This window comes from Panthera tigris, chromosome C1 (assembly GCF_018350195.1).
Source record: "Panthera tigris isolate Pti1 chromosome C1, P.tigris_Pti1_mat1.1, whole genome shotgun sequence".
Taxonomy (NCBI): Eukaryota; Metazoa; Chordata; class Mammalia; order Carnivora; family Felidae; genus Panthera; species Panthera tigris.
Window position 1 is genome coordinate 92,813,627 of NC_056667.1, and position 23,415 is coordinate 92,837,041.

A 23,415-nucleotide genomic window follows, 5' to 3' on the forward strand; every position below is an offset into this window, starting at 1 on the left:
GGCAGATTCTCAGCAGCTAACTTAGAAGCCTAGGTTGGGTTGTTTGTTTAACCCAGGGCTGACTTTTATGAGACCGCCACATTCCTGGGGGAATTGGTGAGTGAAGGTGATTAATGGGATTGGCTATGGTAGCTGGAACAGCAGGAGGCAGAGTGGAGGAAGCCAACCAGAACTCTGAGTCAATACCCTCCTGAGCCCGAGATTCTCTGTGTTGGGGTGGGTGCCCGGGAGGGCTGGCATGTCTCCTGAGCCAGGATGCCTACCCCGGGCTCAGGTGCGGGAAGTACTAATGCCCCCCCGACTTGCACGGCACGAGGGCTTGGCCCTGCTCTCTCTGCCTGGTGAGCGGTACTGAGGTGGGACGGGACAGAGCCAGGACAAGGGCCAGGAGCAGGCTGACTTGGGTTCTGTCCTGGAAATATGCCTGGGGCAGTGACTCACCTTGCCCTGCCTGAGCTTCCTTTTGAAACAGGGCCAGGAGGTAACTTATAGACAGATCCCAGGCCCCATCCTCCTTCAGTGTTATCTCCCTGGCTCTGCCAGCCCACCGGGGTGCCCTGAGGAGGCAGTGGGAAAGACCGCCCCTTCTTCCCCAAGTTTCACTTTGGTGCGCAGGACTGTTACCTCACTCAATACACACATGTACCAGGATGGCTCATTTGAACGCCACTCCCATGTACGGTGTGCCTCAGTGGGTACAGTAGCTCCCATTTCCTCTATCCCTGTCAACGTCATGCCCGTCACTGCCGGTGATGACACTTAGAAGCTGGTGGTGAAGAATGAGACTTCAGGGCCGGAGCCAGACAGATGAGGAGCAGACCTGTCCCTGTCGCTGGCGGGGGGGGGGGGGGGGGGGGGGGTTTGCTGGCTGTGTGGGCTGGTTGCACATCTCAGCCGGGGCCTAGCAGGACCCAGTACTCCATTAGGTGTGGGTCCTGGTGCGCCCGTGCGCTCGCTCTCCTGGTGGCCCTTCTCTCTCCCCCAGCCGGACCCTGCCCACCAGGCCCCTCAGAATCTGACCCTAGACTGACGGCTCCCATCTTTTAGATGGAGTCGCCGTCAGCATTCAAGTGTGAAAGCAATCTCTACCTAGCTGCAGGCTTGAGCTGGCTGACTCTGTGACAGAACGAGCAAGCGGGGTTGAAAGGGTAGGTAGGCGTGGGCCGAGAACTTGGGACATAGCTGTTTTGGTGGGAGAGGAGTCAGGAAAAGCCTGGGACGTGAGGGAGGCGCGGGGCCTCAGCTGGAGGTAAAATAGGTGGGTAAAAATACGCTTGATGGTAGTCAACATGGGATATGTCTGTGCATCTGTGTACACGTGCCTGACCTCAATGGTGTGCCTGTGTGTGTGTGTGTGTGTGTGTGTGTGTGCACGCGCATGAATATGTGTCTAGCAGACTCCAAAGACAACACTTGTCCCATTTTGTTTATTTTTTTTGAATGTTTATTTTTGTGAGGGCACAAGTGGGGGAGGGGCAGAGAGAGGGGGACAGAGGATCTGAATGAAGTGGGGGCTCTGAGCTGACTGTAGTGAGACCGATGCGGGCCTCGAACTCACAAACTGCAGGATCATGACCCGAGCCAAAGTCCGACGCTCAGCCAACTGAGCCACCCAGGTGCCCATGTCCCATTTTCTTATTTTTCGAGAGTTGGCCTGATTGAGGCAGTGTCTTCCTGGAACTGTCAGCGCAGTGTGTGTACTGGGGGTAGATGTGACAAAATGCAGCTTTTGATAAGGCACCATCCAAAGGCTTCTCAATTGTTTTGTTGATGGGGATTTTTTCTTTCTGCTGCTGCCACACTTGATGTCAAAGGCTTCTACTTGATTCACGCCCTCAAGGCATGTACTGAGCTAGGCTAGGGGGTTGTATTCTATGTTCAGAGACTGGCCCTGGGAATCCCAGAGATAAAGGGAGAACAAGGCGTGATTCCATGGTCCTGAGCCCACAGCCCGGGGAGCAATGCAGAGCGCGTGGACAGGGGCGGGAGTAGCTATGGGTACCTGGGCTGTGGTGGCACAGAGGGGCCGTTCACCCGGGATGGGTAACTGGAGGCTCCACTGCCACCAAGATGGCCTTGAGCCTAGACCAAATGTCACAGAGGCGTCAGCACAGTCCCCACAGTGGGGACAGGCACCGCGGCTGAGGTCCCACTTGTGCAGCCGCTCAGAGTCGTGAAAGAGCGTGGGCTCTAAAACTAGAGATAGCATGGTGTGGCCAGAACCTCGGGGATAAGGACAGTGAGGACAGATAGATGGAGATGCTCAACCCGAGTGAGGGTCACATCACTGAGGCCTCGGGGTCCTGGTGTAGGAGTTTGGACTTGTGCCTCTGTCTCTGCTGTCTGCAGGGGTCGGGGTGAGAAGGGATAGAAGACGAAGGATCAGGAAGAGGCTTCCGGGAGGGCAGGCCTTCTCCCAGCGGCTCCAGCCACTGTCGGTGGGCAGGCAGACCCAGTTGTCATGTCGCCTGACTGACTCTTCAGAGAAGCTGGAAATGCAGATTTTTCTGTGGGCACTTTTATTTTTAGATTGAGCAACTAATTCAAATTTAACACATAACAAAACAAAAACACATGGTGTGGGCCAAACGGGGGAAGTCAGTGATCCAGATTTGGCTCAGAGGCCACTAGTGTGCTTCCTCTACCTGCAGGGGGAAGGGAGGGTGGGGGTGATGGGGTCCCAGTGGCATTTTGGAGATGGCTGCAGGAAGGGCAGAGTCAAGGGAGTCAGGGAGAGCTCTTAAAGAAGCTAATAGAAATACCTTATTTCTCTTCATTCATTCATTTAACAAGTGTTTATTGGGCACATGCTCTGTGCCGGGCACTGGTCTAGCGGCTGCTGCTAAAGGAATACCCAGAAGTCCAAGTTAAGAGTATTACAGACACCCTGAGCTCCAGGGTTCAGGGTTGCATGCTTGTGTCTATGTTCTAGGCCTCTGCCTCCTTTAGCCTCATTTTGCCTACCCGCAGGCCAAGGTCTAGGCTAATTCTCCGGTTCCTTCCCAGGCACCCCTTGTGTCTGTATAGGCCCCGAGGAGGCCTACACACGTGGAGGTCCCAGGCCAAACCTACCCTCTGCAGGGCCTCTGTCACAACCTCTTGTCTGGATTTTGCCCTCCCTCTGGTCATATCCTCCCTCTTCTCCTCTGGAGTTTGTTGCTCCCTCCTTTGGAACTCAGGTTCTCTGAAAGCTCCCCTTTGCTGCATAGCTGGGGCTTCCACTCACCCTCCAGCCCTTGGATCTGAGCGGGAGAGGGCCCTGCTCCCTCATCTGCTTATCAGCAGGGAGTGAGCAGAGCTTTTTCCCTGGACCCAGGCAAATGCTCTCGTATTCCTGCATCTGGCTGAGCAAACACCTCAGGTCTGTGCTGGCCTAGGAGCAAAAGGGGATGCAGGGAGGCACTAGACCCGGCCTTGTCCGTAGGGTGCTCCCAGGTACAGGGAAAGAAGGCCTGTCCCCTGCCAACAGGAAACCACTTAATGCCTGAGAGATCATCCCCGTGAGCCAAGGAGGGCTGTACAAGCACAGAGACCCAATTCTCATGCTAGACACTTGACCGTTGTGGGCTCACGGAAGCCTCACCGTGGCCCATTCAAGTCAGCCCTGTTGTAGCATTGTACAGATGAGGGGAATGAGGCTCAGAGAGGTGAGTCGCCTGTCAGAGGTAGCAGAGCTGTGAGCAGAAGCACTTCATTTTGACCCCAGGGAGGTTGACGGCAAAGCCCACTCTCCCTATGTACGTGCTTTTTCCTCCTGGATAAAGGATGAGCACCAGGTTGGGAGCCAGGGTCCATAACTCACCTCCGACCTTGACTTTGGGCGTTGTAAAATGGGCATAAGCACTGATAATCCTGCAGGGGAAAAAATAGTGAGGATTACACTCAGAAACTGTAGAAAAAATTATGAGGTGCGATTCAGTCATTGACTCAACAAGTATTTATTGAGCATGTGCTCTGTGCCAGGCTCCATGCTGGATTTTAGGGATATGGTCTCAAGGGAGACAGATGCAATTCTGACTTACACAGATAACTACGTAAGTACAAACCGAATCATGCCAAACAAGGTTGTTTAATTGGGACCAAACATGGGGCCAAGGAGGTTTTCCTAAGGAAATGGGATTTAAGCTGAAGGATGAGGGGTCAGCCGGGAACAGAGCAGGAGAGGGGCCCCCAGGCACAGGGGGTTAGTGCAAAGTCTGGAGTGGGGAACAAGCCAGATGCATGAGCCAGGAGGGGCTTGGGGGTACTGACTGGGCTCGACTGGGTGTGGTTTTGCAACAGGGAGCTAGGAGGATTTCCTTTAAATGAGCTAACAATAAACCTCTATTTCCAGTCCTTTTCTGTTTGGCCTGGGCCCCTGGACCCAGGACCCCGGAGTGTCTCCCTGATTTCTTTGCTCTTGATGTCCGTTCTGCCTGGTGAGAGCCGAGCCTGGGGAGGAGGCCTCAGCCCCCCACCCCCTCCCTGGGCTGAGGGGCAGCTGATTGGAAGCAGATGCCTTGCCCTGGTGGGGCCCTGCCGGGGATGGTGAGGCCGTGGTGGGCCCGGCTCCCCACTGCTGACCTCAGACCTGCACCGCTGGTATGTCCAGGCCGCAGACTCTCTGTCAGCAAAGCCGCATCCGTCCTGCAGAGAGACGGTCACTGTGGCTGTCCGCACCCCCAAGCCAGCAATTTCCCTGCCACGGTGAGAAACCTCCTGTGCTCCCTGGCCAAGGCCCAGCCTCCTCCAATTGTGCCTGAGATGCCAAGTAAGTTCGTGGATGGGCACGAGACTGGAAGAGGTCTGCGTCACCCTACCTGACTACTCAGACACCTGGACCAGCGTGATGCCAACTGAGGCCGCCTTTTGGCACCATGTGCCAGGCTCCGGGCTGAGTGCTTTATATCCTGCCATTGAATAGTTCCATGAGGTCCGTACTGTTGCAAGGTGCATGACTGAGGCTCAGAGAGGGTACCTTGGCACACAGGTGGTAGGTGTGAGCTGGGGTTTGCAACCAGGTTATCGGGCTTCAAAATTTGTGATCCCATATGTCCTTTGCACTGGGTGCTGGCTGTTGTTTCTGTCCCCCCTGGACACTTGCGTCTGTGGAAAGCCGGGTCAGCGGCTGTGCAAGCCCCAGAGGCCCCTGGAAGGTTGCATCTTAGCACAGGGCACTGAGATGGGCACAGAGAGAGTTGGAGCAGCTCCTGGGCAGTGGGAGCTCTTCTCTGGGGCAGCCTGAGCTCTGGACTCTGTCAAAGGCAGTGGGCTTGCTTTTGATTTACAGTTTGAACCAGGGCTCTCTTCGCAGAGGGGAGTTACAATTCCCTGGATCCCTCTGAGAGCCCCCTCCCACAGACCTCCCCCTCTGTGGCTGCTGTCCCCACCAGCTCCTGCCATTCCTGCTCCCCAACCCCTGCTAGGCACCTGAAAGAGTCTGGCAGTCTCCAGAGTTCTCCCAGAGATACCTCCCAGGTCCTTCAGCAACCAGAGCGCCACCCTCATTGCCCCTAGAAAAACATCCTCTTTCCTCTGTTCCCGTGAGGCTGCCCCACTTCTCCTGCAGACCCATATGCTTCTCTGCTTCCCATGGGCCTGGTTTCCCCTGTTCCGGCCAACCCTCCATCTCTGCTTGACCCTCCCTGCTTCAGATAGGTTTTTTGCTCTCAGTCAGTTGGTCAGTCAACAGACATTGACTGAGCCATGCATGTGGACATGTTGGTGAGAGCTCAGGCTCTGGAGCCAGATGCTGGGGGATATAGAAATGCAACCCTCTCTCGTCCCCTGTTTCCAGGAGCTCACATCCCATGCTCCTGGAGCATAAAGAGAAAAGGGCTCTACCACTGCCCTAGCTTCAATTTTGTCTTCTCTCTGCTGCCTAGTTACCGAGAAGAAACAGTATGGTAGGGTGCCCCTCTGGAGATGGCTCTCTCTCTGTTGTGTGGGAGAATTACCTTGGTGGTCCATGGGCAGGGGAATCAGCACTGAGGCTAGCCATCGGGTAGGGGGCTGGAGTGGCCAAGGTGTGCTGCTTTCTGAGGACTTTCAGACACAGAAGAATAATGAGACTGTTTGTGTTTGGGGGTCTGAAAAAGAGAACCCCAACCCCAGGGTGGATCCTGGGGAAGGAAAAGGGATTAAACACCTATCCAGTCTGTGAGGGGTGGGCCCAGGAGCCCCGAAGACTCAGCACTGGGAATGGCCACATATGGGCACGAACAAGCCACGAATGTGGGTAGCAACCCCGGGAGTAGGAGTGAGGGCACTCTTGGCCATGCTTGGAGTCATCTGCCTGGAAGATCCATGTGGCCTTGCGGGGCGCTGGGTGGGGCAGGACCGGCTTCCTCCTTCTGACCGCATGGGAACAGCTGTCAACAGGCACCATGGCAGTGGGACTGGTGAGAGTTCCAGTTCTCCTGGCCCACGGGTGGAAGTTGGACCTTCCACCTCCTTCTTTTGGAGCACGTAAGACTTGGGGCTCTTGAGCAATTTAAAGGGAGAGGAAGCGTCCAGAGGAAGATATATACTTCCTTCAAGTAGAGTAGTTTGGGTCTGGATGGTTTTAATTAAAACTACAAAATGAAGGAAGTGGGATAGTATTTGCACCCTGATTTCTGCTGCCCCTCATAGTGTTGACTGAAACAAGAGCTTGTACTTATTGAGAGTGTACTGTGTGTCAGGTATTGTATCAAACCTTCCATGGGCAGTGTTCTAGTCAATCCTCACAAAAAGGTATGTGTTTTTTATGAACATTTTACACATGAGGAGACTGAGGCACAGAGAGGTTAACCAAATTGCCCAAAGTCACACAGCCAGCGAAACTATGAACTGGGCTTATAACCCACATATTTCCCACTCTAAAGTTCTTCAACCACAGATCCCCCCCTACACCTGCATCTAGGGGTTCCCTGCATCTGGGGAGGCCCAGGAGATACAGGCCTATAGGGAGGAACCCTGGGGTCTGGAGGCCTGGGACCTGAGCCGGTGGGGCCACCATCAGGTGCCTGTCCCCCACAGCAGCTGGATCCCATTGCAGTGTGGATGGCAGTCTTTAGAAAGCCACCTTCTCCTGGGCTGCGACGGAACAGGGTGACCACAGCCAGTGAAGCCTGGGGCCCCTCGAGTTCCCACTGCCTGCCCGGCAGCGTTTCACAAACCCGTTGACGTTGACAGGGCGGCCTGTGTGGAGAGGGCAGGAAGCCCGGGGGCTCTGTGGTCTGCAGGCATTGCCCAGAGTTTCCTGGGCTGAGCTCTTCCTGCCGCCCAGCGGCCCTGTCCTGACGCTTCCGTTGGTCCTGTCTGGCTCTGAGAGATATCTCCTATTGACTCCAGGACCTCTGCACATCCAGGAAGGGCCCATCCTCTGGGTGCTGAGTCTTGGGGGAGCTTTGAGGTTCTGTCTGAAGTTTCCTGGGGACCAGCACCGTGAGGTGGGGCAGGAACGGTGCTACTTGCAGTCAGAAGACCCAAACTCCACTCTTAGATCCAACACTGATGAGGGCAGCAGCCTCGGGTGGGTGTCTTACCTCCCTGAGCCCCCTGCCCTCATCTGCCTCACAGGGGAGTGTAAGGTGCTTTGCAGGTGTCGGTGGCCCTAGCAGGGCTGTGGCCTGACCTTGGGCCGGCCCTCCATTAAGTCCTCCCTTCTGAAAACCCTGCCATGGTTGAACCCACAGATTTCTGCAGAAAAGGGGAAAAGCATTCCAGGTAGACGGCAGTGAGAGCAAAGACGTGGTGTGCACACATGCGCACACGCGCCTACACGCGTACTGAAGTCTTTGTGCCAGGAAGTGTTCTAAACATCTTATATATGTTAACGTATATGCACATATATTATATATATTAACGCATATTAACTCATTTACCTCTCTTATGAGCCCTGTGAAGTCGGTATTAGCCTGCCCTCACTTTATAGAGAAGATAAGGTCCAGAGAGGTAAAGTAACTTGCTTAAGGTCACACAGCTAGAAGTGGGGAGCCAAGATTAGAAGCCAAGTGTGATTGAAAGCAGGGATGGTAGGCCTGGAAAGGACGAGGGAGATAGTGGGACGGGCCACATCTGCCTTTGCCCACTGCTGTGGGGCCAGTGCCCAGTATAGTGCCTGGCCCATAAGTTTCTGAAACATGAGCTCTGCAGAAGGTGTGGCCAACTTGCACGTTTGGGGACACTGAAATTTTGCACAAGGGGATGCTGGAGTTGCTATGTGGGGGCAGTATGGGCCCAGGGATGAAGCCTCTTAGACCACCTTGTCTCCTTTCTAGCTTGAGATCTGGCCTCTGCCCAGGGCTGTCCTCAAGCAGCAGGATCCTTCTCAATGGAACTGCTGAATCCCCACTGGCAGGAGGGGCCACCAAGGAGGCAGATGGGGAGTTACAAATAGTTCCTCAGTATCCCTCTGGCCCCCTCCCCTTAGACTCAGCCTTTCCACCCTTGGCACATGAGCATCCTTGCCTCCTTGTGGAATGTTCTAAGCTCTCCCAGAGGCAAGGTCTAGGGAGGGTCAGGGCTCTGAGGGGAGGACCCACACAGGCTTAGAGGAGAGTGTTTGCTGCCGGCAGAGGCTGCTGAGAGACCGGACGGTGTGCTGGGCTGGAGAGCTGGGGTCTGGTGAGAAAGGAAGTTTCCGTCCTCTGTGGCATTCAGACCCCACCAGGAATGTGGCTTTGGGCCAGGATCCCTCTGGGCAAGAAAGGATGACTCAGCAGAAACAGCGTCCTGACCCCACAGGATAACAGAGCCTCTGCACTGGGGGGTGGGGGGGGGGGGCAAGTGGCAGGGCTGGTGAATTGACGATCTTCCACCACAGCCTTCGTCTGTCCGGCTCCCGGCCCTCCCTAGATGTCCTTCTCTGCACCGAGGTTTTAAGACTCTCAGAGGAGCAACTTTCAGACAGACAAGGGAGGCACCCCACACTCTTTCCTACTCGGGGGGGAGGAAGCAGCTTGCTGTTGAGGCCTCCCAGGCCTGGCCAAGGGCAGAAGCCCCCGCATGCTTCAGGGTGGGGGGCACTGGGCGGCGGGGGTTGCTGGGCTGGGCACCGGGGAACTCTGGCACAAGACAGCCAATTGTTAGCACATGTGTTGAGACAGGCACAGAAAGCCACAAGGCTGCTTCTCCATTCCGTTAGCCCAGCTTCTGAAAAATTAAGGATCCATCACCGGGAGCCCCGGGGAAATGCATCCCTTTGGCACCAGCCTCCTGCCTGCTTGCGCCCCAGGGGCCTAGCAGGAGTGGGTGCTGGTGGTGGTGAAGAGGACGATAATGTCAGGGCCACAGCCACCCCTGCTGTTAGCGTTTGTCAAGGATTTCCCATACGCCCTGCTGACCACTTGTACCTGTCTAATCTCATGCGCTCCTCATAACAACCCCATAAAGTAGGGAGGTACTTGTCCTACTTTTTAGAAAGGAAACAACACTGCAGAAGATTAAGTAACTTGCCCGAGGTCCCCCACATAGTGAGTGGCAGAATAAACTTCCAGGTCTGGGATCTTAATGGTTTGCTTTATTCATGACACCTTCTTCTGCCCCTTGGAGGGAGGAGGAAGGCAGAGTCCTGTGGTCCTGCACCCCTTCCCTTGAGGGCCCCACAGTGACTGAGGGTCAGCGGGGTTGGCACATGGAAACTCTGACCCCTTTCTGGGAGCCGTTGCAACACTTGGCGGTTTCCTGTGCGGTTTCCATCGGAGGGTGCTTGGGGCCCACAGAACAGCGAAGATCCTGGGATTCAGGGCTAGAAGACACGCAGCTACCTCCTGACTTACTAGCTGCGTACATGACCCTGACACCTCACCTTGTCTTTCTGGGTCTCGTCTCCTTTACCTGTTAAATGAAAGAAGAACACAACAACTTGGTCTTTACCACCAGCCCCAGCAGGATAAAGTGTAGACCATTAGGCCACTGTGGCCAGGGGCCTGGCCAGATAGAAAGCAGAGTGGGCCAGTGGGGGTGGGGGTTGAGAGGGAAGGGGGTGTGGGGTGGCAGGAAGGGGTTGTCAGGCGGGCATCGTGCTGCTCTGCTCCCAGGTCAGGAGGGAGGCCGACAGAGGTGAGGATTTCCTCTCCTAACAGGTGACAGCCACTTTGCACAGTATCACCCGCCTTGATAGGGGAGCGGAGCCAGCAGCCTTCGGTGAGGACCCAGAGCAGAATGGCTGCATCTTCCCGGGAAAACTGCATGGACAGAACTGTTCTAGGCGCCAGATGACTATCAGTTTCTTGCAAGCTCCCTGTTTGCTGACTTCCTGTTGATGGAAAATGTCCTGCTCTAACCTGGGCTGCTGTTAGTTGACTGGTTCCTGTTACCCCAGCAACAGAGCAATAGTGGAGGTGGCTGCAAGCAGCTATGTTAAATCACTTCATCAATTGTCACCCACAGGCACTGTGTCAAACAAGGGGTGGTTACAGCCCTGTTAAGCTTAGTCACTGCCTGCTACTAAATGTGGCTGAGATGGTTGTAAACATGCTCGGAATAGGCAAACAACAGGCCTCCAACAGACATGTCTTGGTTGATGAAGGAACTTTCGGAATCATGAAGACTTCAGATCATGTCCCTTACGGGTATCACTGATGACTCTATTTTGTTACATTTAAAATTTTGGCAAACCAGTAATTTACATAGGATGTGCATGGCCAGGCTACCCCCAGCTGCCCCATTCCTTGGCTCTTTACGAGGATTTATCAATAACAGCATATCCGTTCTGTTTGGGCTGTTATTATGCCTCTATCCTGGAACATCCTGTAGTGGTTATTTTTTGGAAACATCATCTGGTTCATAATCTCTTAGCAACAGAACTTTGAGGGCTAACGGCTGATGCACACTCCCAGCAAGATGATTGCGACTGGTAGGCAAACAAACCCACAGCAGCCGAGTTGGAGCACCCCTCTGATTATGGGTTTAATTGTTTTAGACCATCAGACGTCACCAGCACCCACCACGGGCTGAGCTTGCTTTGTTAGACGCTTGAGAGCATTTGCTGTGGCAGCCACACACCCAGGCCCGGGCGGAGGTGGTGGGGGGAGCTTTCAGTCACCGGGTGCCCAAGGCTGGCACAGTCTTATCTCCTCATGGAACATGAGGAACAGGTCCTGGAACATGTATCTGACTCGAAGAGGAGGAGGGCAGGAGCAGTGGCCTTGCGCTCTGTCCACGCCCGCACAAACTCCTTTTGTGGCAGCGTTAGACTGTCCTAACACTGGATTGGAATCCAGCCCTGCTTGAGCCCCCAGCCTTCCCTCTTTCTTTCTTTTCTATCTTTTCTTTTCCTTCTTTTTTTGCCCCCAATAGTTAATTCTGTCTGTTCAAGGGCTCATACCGCAAGCATTAAACCAAGTGCAGGCTCTGATTCTGTGAGCACAAGTTCATGTATCTACAAAGGTAAAAAGCAAACTGTGATCCACGTACATGGATAGAAACTAGAGATCCATGGTTAATCATGTTGGAGTTTTTACATTTCTACAGCCTAGAATCCAGAAGTCACAGAGCTTTTAGGTCCTTCTTGATGTCCCACAGGGTATCTGCACTTTTCTGGAGCTGAGCAACGTGGTCAGCCTTCAGTTTCTGGTTGATAACACTGGTTAACCCCTGGGCACTCAGGATACATGGAAGGCTCAGGAAGACTTCATTCTCAATGCCGTACATTCCCTTCCCCATCATTGACACAGGATGACCCCTGGATAGATTTTCAACATGCATTCAATGAGGTGAGCCACACTTATCCAATAGCCTATCTGGTATATCCTTTGGCTTGATGGTTCCATAGGCACTTCTGGTCACCATCTTATGTGCTTCCTCCCAATTTTCACTATCATTCCCATTTTTGGATTCAGTTCCTAAAGAGAAATGCCTGCCACATTCACTCTACTCCATACAGCCTCACTAAAGACACCACGTTCTCCCCCAACTCGGCAGCTGCTGGGACGAATGCCGAGTTTTTCACCTGGAAGATCTCAAAATCTCGCACTCACTTCCAATCACATCATGCTCAGGTAATCCAGTTAGTCTCCAGGTAACATATGTGAGAATCGACCGGATCGGGAACTATAATTATGACGCAATTGGCTGTCCTTGATGATCTGAAGAAGAATGAATCTGAAGACATTAATGTTCCCCTGCACCAGATTGAGATGACTCTCTTCCTCTGGCTGGCAGACTCCTGCATTTTCCATCACAATCTTAGAATTGGCAGAGTAATCTCTATCTGCCACAAGTTTTGGTGTCTGAAGAAGTAAGCTTCCATGCTGCAGATGCACCTCCTCTTTTTTGAGTTTATCTTCTAAAACATCCACGACGGCAAGTTCCTCATTTAGAGACTTTCCCAGAAGGCTGCTGGCATGTACCATACCAACTAGTTCAACACCTACTGCAATGATTTCATTGTTTGGTACTATTGCCATTGCCTCTTCTTCTGCAACCAGGGCGATCAGTTTTTCCATAAGAGTTGCCATCGAGTGCAAGAGAGAGAAGGCTCTGGGGAGGTTGTGGTAGCCATGCAAAGAAGACAATGGCAGCTGCGTGCCTTGCCTCCACTCTCTCTGCTCATCCCATTCACATATCCAGGTCCATAGGGACAGCTGGGTCCTTACTTTATGTGTAATCTCCAAAGGTACTGCATAGTGTAGCACATGAGGGCCACTGCCACAGACCAGTTCCAGGGGTCAAAGGCCACACGCAATATGTGCATCCTGGAGTCACTGAACCCAATACTCACAGGCAGCACGGGGCCTCCTGTCATTGGGGCTCACGATCCTCTTTTATTCTGGTTCTTTCTGGTCCCTCCCCAAGGTGAGATCATGATTCCCCGTCTGTGAGGACTAGGAATAAAAATTAAAATAATAGCTACCATTGGGGCACCTGGGTAGCTCAGTCGGTTGAGGGTCCAACTCTAGATTTTGGCTCAGGTCATGATCTGATGGTTGTGGGCTCCACGCTGAGCATGCAACCTGGTTGGGACTTTCTCCTTCACTCTCTGCCCCTCTCCCTGGCTTGTGCTCTCTGTCTCTTGAAATGAAATGAAATGAAATGAAATGAAATGAAATGAAATGAAATGAAATAGCTACCACTTATTACTATGACCCAGGATCTTTACTGATATGCCCTTATTTACTCCTGAAAACCTTATAAGGACATGATATTGTCTTCCCCATTTACAGATCAGGAAATTGAGGATCAGTGTAACTGAGTGATTTGCTGTAAGTCACAGAAGCAATTTCTGTTTGTGACACCCACAGTCATGCTCCTCCCCCTCCCTAGCCCTATTACTCATGAGCAGAGGTGGATTTACTAAGAAAGTCCTGAAGCTCTGCTCTAGGCCCCGTCACTTGCACCGCCCTGTCCGAGGCCCTAGAAATTGATTCATAGGGCCACATATCGTTGGGACACGAGTATTTTAATATTTTGCCTAAAGGAGAGTCCCCCTTTGATTCCACAGATTCCTTCCTCAGATTCTTCCCCTTTCTGTCCCCTTCTCTGCTCTATTCGTTCTCCTTAGCCTTGTCACTAATATACCGTGGTGTACCATTGCACATGCTAGGCACCACTCACCATGTGTTTTGAATGAATAAATGAATGAATGAATGAGTACAGCCATTGTCCTTATGCGTAAAGCAATCTTGTGCCATAGGTCAGGCAAAGATATAAAACTGTGAAAAGTGACTTGCTCAAAGCCCCTACTTACAATCCAGTCCCCTTTCTCTTGCTCTGAGCTGCCTTCGAACTTGGTCATGCCTAGGTTTCCTCTGGCCCCAACACTACAATTTACTCATAGACCAGACATCATGTCACTGGTGTTTCATCCCTGACTCCTCTCTCTCAGTGAGTTCCTTTACCCCCCAAATCCTATCAACTGCCTCCCAAGTGTCTCTGAAACTGATCACTCTGTTTATCTCCACAGTCCCCACCGCAGATGGGGTCTCCATCAGCTTCCTGGCCTCCTCTCTGCCCCCTGTCTGTTGCCCACACAGCTTCCAGAGACTGATTTTCCTGCTGGAATTACTCCCATGAATTCCCATTTTGTAGAGATCGTATCTGAAATCCTTAGTCTGACCCACAAGGCTCACATTGGCTTTTTTTTTTTTTTTTTTTTTCAGTTTCTCAAACTCACCATCTCCCTGACTCGGAGCCTTTGCATATGCTCTACCCACTTCAGGTGCCAGAACAGTCTTCCCCTCCTCCCTCTCTACCATCCTACTTAATTTTTCACTCACCCTTCTGGTCAAGCATCACTTCCTCAGGGCTACCTTCCATGTCTACCCACACTGAGTCAGAGCCCCTGTGAATTATTTTTATAGCTCCCTGTATATCTCTGCCTAGAACTGATAGCCACTGATCTAAATAACCAAGTGTATAACCCTTGGTGTTTGATCTGGCGTTGTGACCCCTCCCTCTAGCCTCCTCCCCAGTCAAAGACCTAAGTTCCCAGAGGGCAGGGACCATGTCTGCCTGGCTCACTGCTCTATCTTTGTTTTGTTTGTTTGGCTGAAAGAATAAAGACACTCATTCCTTTCTCACATAGCCCTCGAAGTGTTTCTTATCAGCTGGCAGCAGTGCCCCATCTGGTCCTTTCGGGACCTGGGTTATCCTCCATGCTGTGGCTCTGTTATCCCTAGGAGTTGTCATCTGCATAGTTGAGGCTAGGTCATCACCATCTCTGGACTGGAGCCAGCAGGGAGGAGGGGAAGAGTTTTCTAGGTCTTGGTTTGGTTCCAGGGATCTATTACTGAATAACAAACAGCCCTGAGATAATGTGCTAAAAGACATCAACCATTTCATTATCCTCATAGACTCTGTGGGTCTGTGAGGAATGCTGGGGAATTTTGACAGAACACAGGGAGGGTGACTTCTGTTTCTGCTCTATACCTTCTGGGGCCTCAGCTAAGACTCAAATGACCAAGGGTGACTCAAATGGTTGGGGTTGAATGTTCTGGAGGCATCTTTACTCACCCGGTGCCTCACTGGAAGACTAGGCTCAGCCAGGCCTGAACCAGGGGACCCACATGTGGCCTCTCCAGTTTGGTGGCCTCAGGGGAATTAGCTTTCTTGATGGAGGCTCAGAGCTCTAAGAGCAAGAGTTCTCAGAGAACAAGATAGAAACCTCTATGCCCTAACCTTAGAAGTCACGTTACAGTTGGAGACTGCCCAGGTGCAAGTGGAGGGGTCATAGATCCCCTACCTCTTGCCAGGAAGAGGGCTGAAGACTTTGTGTCATATTTTAAAGCCATTATAGCCAGAGGGACACATGCCAGTTTCACTCACATTCACCTACTGAGAACGTAGGTGTATGGTCCCAGCTAAATTCACAGGGCTGGAAAACACACGTCCCTAGACACATGCCTGATGTCAACTTCATTATAAGGAAAGAGGGAGAATGGATTTGGGCCAACTATTTGCATTCTGCCACAGCTATTCCTCTGGTCACCAAATATCCAGGTGTACCCCCTCTTCCCACACGTGCAATATGCTTCTCCTTGGGGGAAAAACCCTAAAGTTCCGTTGACTGCCTCTTTGTTGAATGACTAACTGTATGTTTGCAGAATAACTGTGTCCAGCCATATACTCTAAAGATAGGGTGGTCAGAGGTGGTGTTCCATTTCTTAACCTAGAGGCTTGAGGTGGGCTAGTTCTAAGCGGGGAGGCAAAAATCAGGGAGCAGTGGCCTGTTAGGAGTGAAGAGAAATCTGTTCTCCCTTTATCTTGGTACTTAATTCCATCTATTTACAGGGTAGGAAAAACAATAATTGTTAATTGAAAAGAATGTCTGTCTCATTGTGCATCTAAAATTAATTCCAGATGGATCAAAGATTCAGATGTAAAAAATAAACCCATAAAATGCTAGGGGAAAGGATTAGAGCAGACAGTTCATAGAAGAAGATAAATAAAAGGCTGACAATGGTATGAAAAGACACATTCTTGAGGATGAGGGGAGGCAGGAACTCTTGTGCGTTACTAGTTGGTGTTTAAATGGATCGTTTTTACAAAGGGGGATTCAGCGATATCTTTCAAGATGTCAAACGTTCAATACCCTTTTATCCAGAAACTGCATTTCTAGGTATTTATTCTACAGATATACAGCATTCCCACAATTGAGCAAAACTATATGCCAAGGATGTTCAGTGCAGGCTTGTTTAGAGTAGCTAAGTAGCTGGAAACCACCTAAATGCCCCTCTGTGGGAAACTATTTAATAAAGTAGAATCCCACGCAGCTGTTAAGAAGAATATGGTAGACTTATCAGTACTCACATGGAAAAATGTCCAAGGAACTGCAATAAGCAGAAACAAAAGGCAATTTGGAGGGCATGGTGCGTAGTGTAAATTCACGTCTGTTAAGAAAGAAAGCAAGCAAAATAATTCGTAGGTATTTTACAAAATGCCTGGAAATATTCATAGAAAGTTTTTTAACAACGGTTACTTCAGGGGGAGTGCACTTGAGGCTGTGGGGAGCAGGAGGATGTATAATTTTTCCTTTATGTCCTTCTCCACTGTATGGATTGTTTTAATTGTAAAAAACATGTAACACCTCTTTTATAGGAGAATCAAATTCAGAGTAGTGGTTATTCCTAAGGAAGAAGACAAGGGAATGGAAGAGAGGACATAGGGTCCTTTAACTGTATGTACAGTGTTATGTTTCTAAAAGAAATTGAGGGCACTTGGGTGGCTCCGTCGGTTGAGTGTCCGACTCTTGATTTTGACTCAGGTCACGATCTCGTGGCTGGTGAGTTTGGGCCCTGCGTCAGGCTCCGTGCGGACAGCGCAGAGCATGCTTGGGATTCTCTCTCTCCCCCTCTCTCTGCCCCTCCCCCGCTTGCTCTCTCTCTCAAAAATAAAATAAATTCACTTAAATTTTTTTTTAAGAAATCGAAATGCCTAAGAAATGGTAAATTTTGTTCATTCCCTTTTACCGCCACCACCACCACCACATGGAAACCATAAGTGACGATACGTTAAGAATTGATAAAGCTGGCAGGGGGGTACCTGGGTGTTCATTATATAATTCCCTATGCTTTTCTAAATTTGGGGGACAATTTACAACTTAAAAGAAGCTTTTTAAAAAAGGATTCGTTCTATACAACAACATAAAATAAATGGAAAAGAAGCCAGAAAAATGAAGCAACTTGGTAAATTCAACCACAGTCTCATAGGAAGGAGATATGGAAACTTAATGTTTCCCGTTTGGACTCTTGGGTGCCCCTGGATTGGAAGAAATGCTAGGGATGACGTTGCTTTGGGAAAGGGAATGTGCCGATCTGGCAGTGAGGCTGGGGTTCCATGCCGGAGCCCGGGCTGGGTGCACAGTTAGGACACTGACGCTGGTCTGGGTGCGAGCAGGTGAGCAGGGGGAAACCCGGGCAGTGCAGGGGAGCAGTGGCAGCCTGGGGTTCGCCGCCAGCACCGCCAGGGCCTCCCGGGGCTGCTCCTCTTCGCTTCTGTCGCACGCACCACGTCATCGTCTGTCAGCCGAAAGAGCAGTAGGGGCAGCCGTGTCTCCTTTCTCCCAAGTACTGCTTCTGGGGGAGACTGAGCAGCACCCCAACTCCTGCACTGGAAGCCCGGGAGAGCAGGGTCTCCGGTCCCCCGGTCCCCCCGGCCCTCACTCCCTTCCCTCCGGTCCCTCCTGCTGGGCAGGGCCTTAATCTGCTGCACCTGCAGTTCTTTGATCCGTTTCAGTTTCCTTTCTTTTGAAAAAAACTAACCACAGTGCGGTGCGTGTTGCCAGCCTGACTCTGTTGCTTTGAAAGCCCTCTTCCTGTGAACTTGAGATGTGGGTGATAAAGCAATGAAGGACAGTGGCCTGTGGGTCTCACCAAGGGCCTTTGTTCTGGGTACTGATGTTATGTCACTCGCAGGCAGAGGTGGGGCCTAGAGTCTGTCCTTGAGGCTCAGAGGGCTGTCTCAGGCAGGGCCGCCGTGTCACTGCTGGGGTCCCGCCTAAGTGACATATGTGCAGGTACATGGGAGCATCCCCACACAGGGAGGTGGACTCGGGCTGCCAAGTGTCCTTCAGCCGGGCCCCTGTCCTGCTTCCACCGCTCCACCCACCTCAGATATCTGAGTGTAGACCCCAGGCTTCCGACAGGCCCAGGGCTGCTTCTTTCCAGAGGGGCTAAGACGCAGGGCACACACCCTCCCACAGTTGCTGCCGGTGTGTGTGTGTGTGTGTGTGTGTGCACCCTTCAGGCCCCTGCAGGGAGACAGAGAGTTTCTGGGTTCCAGTCCTGGCAGGGACTGTAAGACCTGCTGAGCAAACAGCTCACCAGTGCATTGTGTGATGTCCAGGGTTTCTGGGCTGGCGTCCGGCTTCTCAGTGGCCCCGATTTTGTGTTCTTGTTGTTGAGCTCTTGGGAACCAAGGGCTGGCAGCCAGCCAACGCATGCAAGGACTCCACTCTGGAATCCTTAAACACATCATCGCGTTTCTCAGAACAACTGAGTACAAGCATGCTCAGCATCCCTGTTTTACAGAGGAGGAGACTGAGGCCCACAAAGGTCGGATAGCTCGTCCAGCATTCCCAGCTGGGAAGGGGTGGGGTCGGGATCTGGTCTCTTCTCACTGCCAGGTCTTCTCCACAACTTCTCTTCCCTGCTCTGCGCGCTGAGGGGGGTCTGTGAGGATTGCATGGGGCGGGGTGGGGCGGGGCGGGGCAGGGTGGGGCGGGAGTGGGGGAGGAGCCCTTACTCTGCACCTTGACCAGTGGGGAGCACCAAGAGCATATGGGAGGCAGAGAGTGCATGGCCCTTATTCTGTCCCACACCTCCTGTGGGGTGGCCATGATCTGGCTGCATCACTCAACTGAGGCCACGCCTCGCATCAGGGCCCTCTCCTCCCAGACAGGGTCTAGTCATCCCCTTGACCTCTCACCCCATCAGACCTAGTGGTGGATGGACTGCTATTGGGCCAGGTTCTTAGAATCGTTTCCTACACCCTGCCCTTACCTTTGAATATAATCCCTTGATTGAATGTTCCTCAAATGGCCCCATCTGAGTGTGCCATCTGTCTCCCACTGGGACCCTGCCTGATCCATACCATCCTGCCAGCTCATTGGCAAAGACCGCTGGGTCTGCTGAGTCATCACAGACAGCAGCTGGGATCATGGGTGGGGGGGGTCCCTTTTCCAGTTCCTGTGCTTTTCTTTGGCTCTCCTTGTACCCTCACCCCTCCTCATCTGCCTGCTTTGCCTCCACTCCCACCTGTGGCTCTTCTGCAGCCAGAGGTCGGGGATGTTTAGGGGATGACAGTCACGGCTAAGCAACCCCTACCCCTATCCCATCCACCTGTGATGCATCCGGGAAGTGTGCTCCAGAATCATGGGCGTCATGGGCCAGTCATAGAGGCCCTGCATCCTTGGGACAAGATGTTTTGGAAGCCACTGCACAGAAACAGGATGATTTCACATTGCTGGGACAGCCTTCTTCCCTGGGGACCCGTGACCAGGAAAGCTTACCCACTCACCCGCCCACTCACTCACTTGCAATGCAGAGAGGGGCTGACTCCCCACCAGGCCTCCCCACCCCCCCCAAGGGACCTGATTGTCACTTCCTCAAGGAGACTGTCTCCAGCCGCCCTCGCCGAGGCTGGCTGCCCCGTTCATCCCATCCCTCCTTGTTTTGAAACCCTCATCACACTGATATCCCTTGTCATCGTTCAGGTCCCTCACTCTGCCTTCTACTCCCTAAAAGCAGGTCCTCTGCCTGTACTGCTCACTGCTGTGTCCCCAGTGCCTGGCACAGTGCCGGGCACACAGTGTGAGCACAACAAATTGCTGAGCTAAGATGAAAACAATGGTAATTAAATCAATGCTGTGCAGATTACTCCTCTCATATCTAGGTGGCCACTGAGAGAACAATGACCAGTGCCGCAGACTGGGTCCCGGAGACAATGTCAGCCTGCAGAGTCTGGACCCTGGGCTCTAGTCCCTGCTTGGCTCATATTCATGGTATGGCTTGAGCCATCCCTGAGCGTTAAGTCCCTCATCTGTAAGATGGGATAATACTTGTATTCGTTTTATATTGCTTCATAATAAATTATCATAAACTTAGCAATTTAAAACAACACAAGGGCTCCTGGCTGGCTCCGTCGGTTAAGTGTCCGAGTTTGGCTCAGGTCATGATCTCATGGCTCCTGAGTTTGAGCCCCGCGTCGGGCTCTGTGCTGACAGCTCAGAGCCTGGAGCCTGCTTCAGGTTCTGTGTCTCCCTCTCTCTCTGCCCCTCCCCTGCTCACGGTCTGTCTCTGTCTCTGTCTCTGTCTCTCAAAAAAAAAATAATAATAAACATTAAAAAATTTAAAAAACCCCACATGTATTTTTCATCCACAGTGTCTTGGGCCAGGAGCCTGGGCACAGCATAACTGGGTCCTCTGCAAGGACAAGGCATCAAGATGTGGGCCAGGGCTGGGTTCTCCTCTGGATGCCCCCGTGGGGAGGGATCTACTTACAGGCTCACACAGGTTGCTGACAGAATTCATCTCCTTGTGGCTGTAGAACTGAAGTCTTTTTTCTTTTTTAAGTTTATTTATTTATTTTGAGAGAGAGAGCGTGTAAGCATGAGCAGGGGAGGGGCAGAGAGAGAGGTTGAGTGAGAGGGAATCCCAAGCAGGCTCCACACGGTCAGCACAGAGCCTGACACAGGCTCCAACTCATGAACCGTGAGACCGTGACCTGAGCCGAAACCAAGAGTCAGGTGCTCAACCCACTGAGCCACCCGGGCGCCCCGCATAGGACCGAAATCTTCTGGTTGGACGTTGGATGGAGGCTGCCCTAGTTCCTAGAGGCCACCCACAGTTCCCAGCCAGGAGACCCTGTCCGAAGGCTCTCTCAGAACTTGGCAGCTTGGTTCTTCAATGTCGGCAAGAGAGGATGTCTTTATACCAACCTGCAAACAGGACTGAGCCTTTTATAGCATGAGGTAATCGTGGGAGTGACACACGGCACCATCTCCGCCAATATCGGTTACATATTGGCATCTTGGTTATTCTATTGGTTGGAAACACGTCACAGGTCCTACCCACACTCAAAAGGAGGGGATTACACAAAGACATTGAGGCTACAGGGATCATGCCGGTCACTTCAGAATCCGTCTCCTGCAATACTAATCCCTATCTCGGAATTCTTGAGGTACCTAAGGAAAGGAATATATGAAAGCACTTCACACGGTGCCCGGTGCTTAGTGAGACTCGGAAAATGTTGCAGAAGGTGGCTAGCAGCAGCTGTGTTTTCCTTTGGCCCACCGTGAAATAGGATATGTTGGTCCGTTCTGGGTCCCCAGGCCCCACCATGCCTCATTATCTTTGACTTTCACCGACAGGCTGTGTCAGCCATCTACCTCATCTGTCTAGATCTTGAAGGCAGCTGAATTTGCCATGTGGTACTAACTAGTGTGATCAAATAGGTGTTCTTGCTATTGAAGTTACAAGTTCTTGACAGGTGAGGCTGTATCTTACTCATTTTTCTAGCCTATGGGGGGCCTAGGATGTTGAGTTTAGCTTGGATGATCCAGGAGGGTTGAGCCACAGCACCAACCGGAATGGTCTGAGTCCACGGTTATAGCCTCAGGGAACACGTGATGGTTGGCAGGGAGGGAGGGAGCAGGGGCAGGTTGGATGGATGAAGTCAGGGAGGTGCAGGATGAGTCTTGGCAGGTATCCATGTCAGGCTCTGCTGCGGGAAGCCCCTCCTGTTACCATGTCTGCCCACCTCCCTCAACCCCCAGCTTTCTTCCCTCCTTACTGTTCAAGCCCCTACCTTTGAGCAGGGTCTCTGTGGGATCTGGGTGCGGTGGGCCATGCCTGTTCTGATGAGGGAAGAAAAGATGGATTCTTTCAGAAATAGATCGTCTGGGCTGGGAAGGGTCTTAGCCCCCAGGAAGTGGTCAACAACTGGCTTTAGGTTACAAGATGAGGAGTCATGTTTGTTGAGTGCCTACTCATGACTCGGGCTCCACACTTCACATATTTCATTTCTTCTGTTGTCTCAGTCTTCAAGGTGGAAAGACTAAAGCCCAGAGAGGGCAAGTGGGTTCCCCTGATCACACAGTTACTGGGTGGCAGAGTTAGGACAGAGCCTAGGTATCTGGACCATAAGTCCAAAGCTTTCTCTCTACAACACCCCTCGCACCCAGGCCTGTGGGCCCACTGGTGCTGGGGGCAGAGGCACACTTTCCCTGGCCCTAGCCCAGGTCTTCATGCAGGTTGGTCTGGCTTCCCAGCTCCTCATTTCTTCTTTCCCTCTGCCCTCAGGGTGCTCCTTCTGCTGAGTCTGTACTACATTCTCAGCCTGGCCCACACCAGCGATGGTGGATGACCCAGACACTGAGCCCAGAGATTCTTTCCCAGCAGACACAGAGGCCGCCTGAGGCTTGCACATCTGGGCGTTTGTTGCCCAAGTCTAATCTGCAGAAGATAAACCAGAGGGATAATTTCTGTCATTTCTGGACAGAGCCAGGGAGCTAGAGTCACTTCAGAAAGGCAGAGGACCTGCCTCAGCTGTGGGAGGGGTAGTGGTGAGAAGGGTCCTACCTGGCGAGGTCATCTGTCCTGGGGCAGGTGGGCCTCTTCAAGTAGGGTCAGACAGGAAGTTCACCCACCAGCGGCCGGGGCTGTAACAGCTGCTTCAAGTCTGAAACATTTGTAAATCCCTCGTTTTCACGATGCCTCTGTTACTCACTGTGCTTTCCCTGAAGGGGTTGGCGGCAAACTCCTTAAAAGGCATGCGCTTGTCTTCAGGGTGGGAAGAGAAGGGGAGCCGGGGGCCTGTGTTCCTTTCGCACCCGGATTAGGGACGGGAGGATGAGAGCAGATGGCCAGAGCTGAGAGAAGCTGGCTGTGTCCCCGCAGGGGTGGGAGGCAGCCTGGACCCCAGCCAGGACTGGGCTGAGACTCTGTCAGCGCTGGAAGCCAGCTGCTGTGAGGGCTCCGATGGGCTGGCATTACCCTGAAGCCCAGCCTGACTTCCAAGAAAACACTCTAAAACCGGTCAGTGACCCAGGGGAAGAGCATTCTGCAGACTAATTCCACTTCCTTTCGTAAGTGGGAGCCAATGCAGGCTCTTCAGGGGTAGAAGCTAGAAATGGAGAGAGCACACAACAGGTCCACGCACACCTATCTCTTCCCAACCATGGATCTGGGGCTACGGACCCCTAACCTCCTTGGGCCTGTGCCGCGGAACACGCATGTGGTCCCAAAGAATCATACGAAGCCCACACAGTCACACACAACACCCACAAACACACCCCATCCCTCACACACTGTGACACTCAGCAGTACGCAGCCATGTAGAATCACACATAACCACATTCATGCATCGGGAGGCCACAACACACAGCCACACGGGTTCACACACATACATTAAACACAGTGAGCCTTAACCACATACATATGCACTCGTGCATTCATCCGCACTAAGCACACACAGCCGGACACGGTCACATACGGGGATTCTGAATCCCGC

The 23,415-nt window shown here is 52.3% G+C and overlaps 1 long non-coding RNA gene and 1 pseudogene across 4 annotated transcripts; both read right to left on the reverse strand.

Annotated features, from left to right (window-relative positions):
* Window positions 1-3,802: 3,802 nt before the first annotated feature.
* On the reverse strand, window positions 3,803-22,904 carry LOC102948601. 4 transcript variants are annotated; one of them, XR_006221785.1, is made up of 4 exons: window positions 22,485-22,904; window positions 21,712-21,760; window positions 16,216-16,295; window positions 3,803-3,852 (listed from the first exon to the last, which is right to left on the reverse strand). It is a non-coding gene; the product is annotated as an uncharacterized LOC102948601 (long non-coding RNA). The 4 variants fall into 4 exon arrangements; XR_006221783.1 differs by lacking the exons at window positions 3,803-3,852; window positions 16,216-16,295 and adding an exon at window positions 20,618-21,624; XR_006221782.1 differs by lacking the exons at window positions 3,803-3,852; window positions 16,216-16,295 and adding an exon at window positions 20,618-21,627.
* Window positions 11,455-12,425, reverse strand: LOC122241550 (annotated as a pseudogene).
* Window positions 22,905-23,415: the final 511 nt, after the last annotated feature.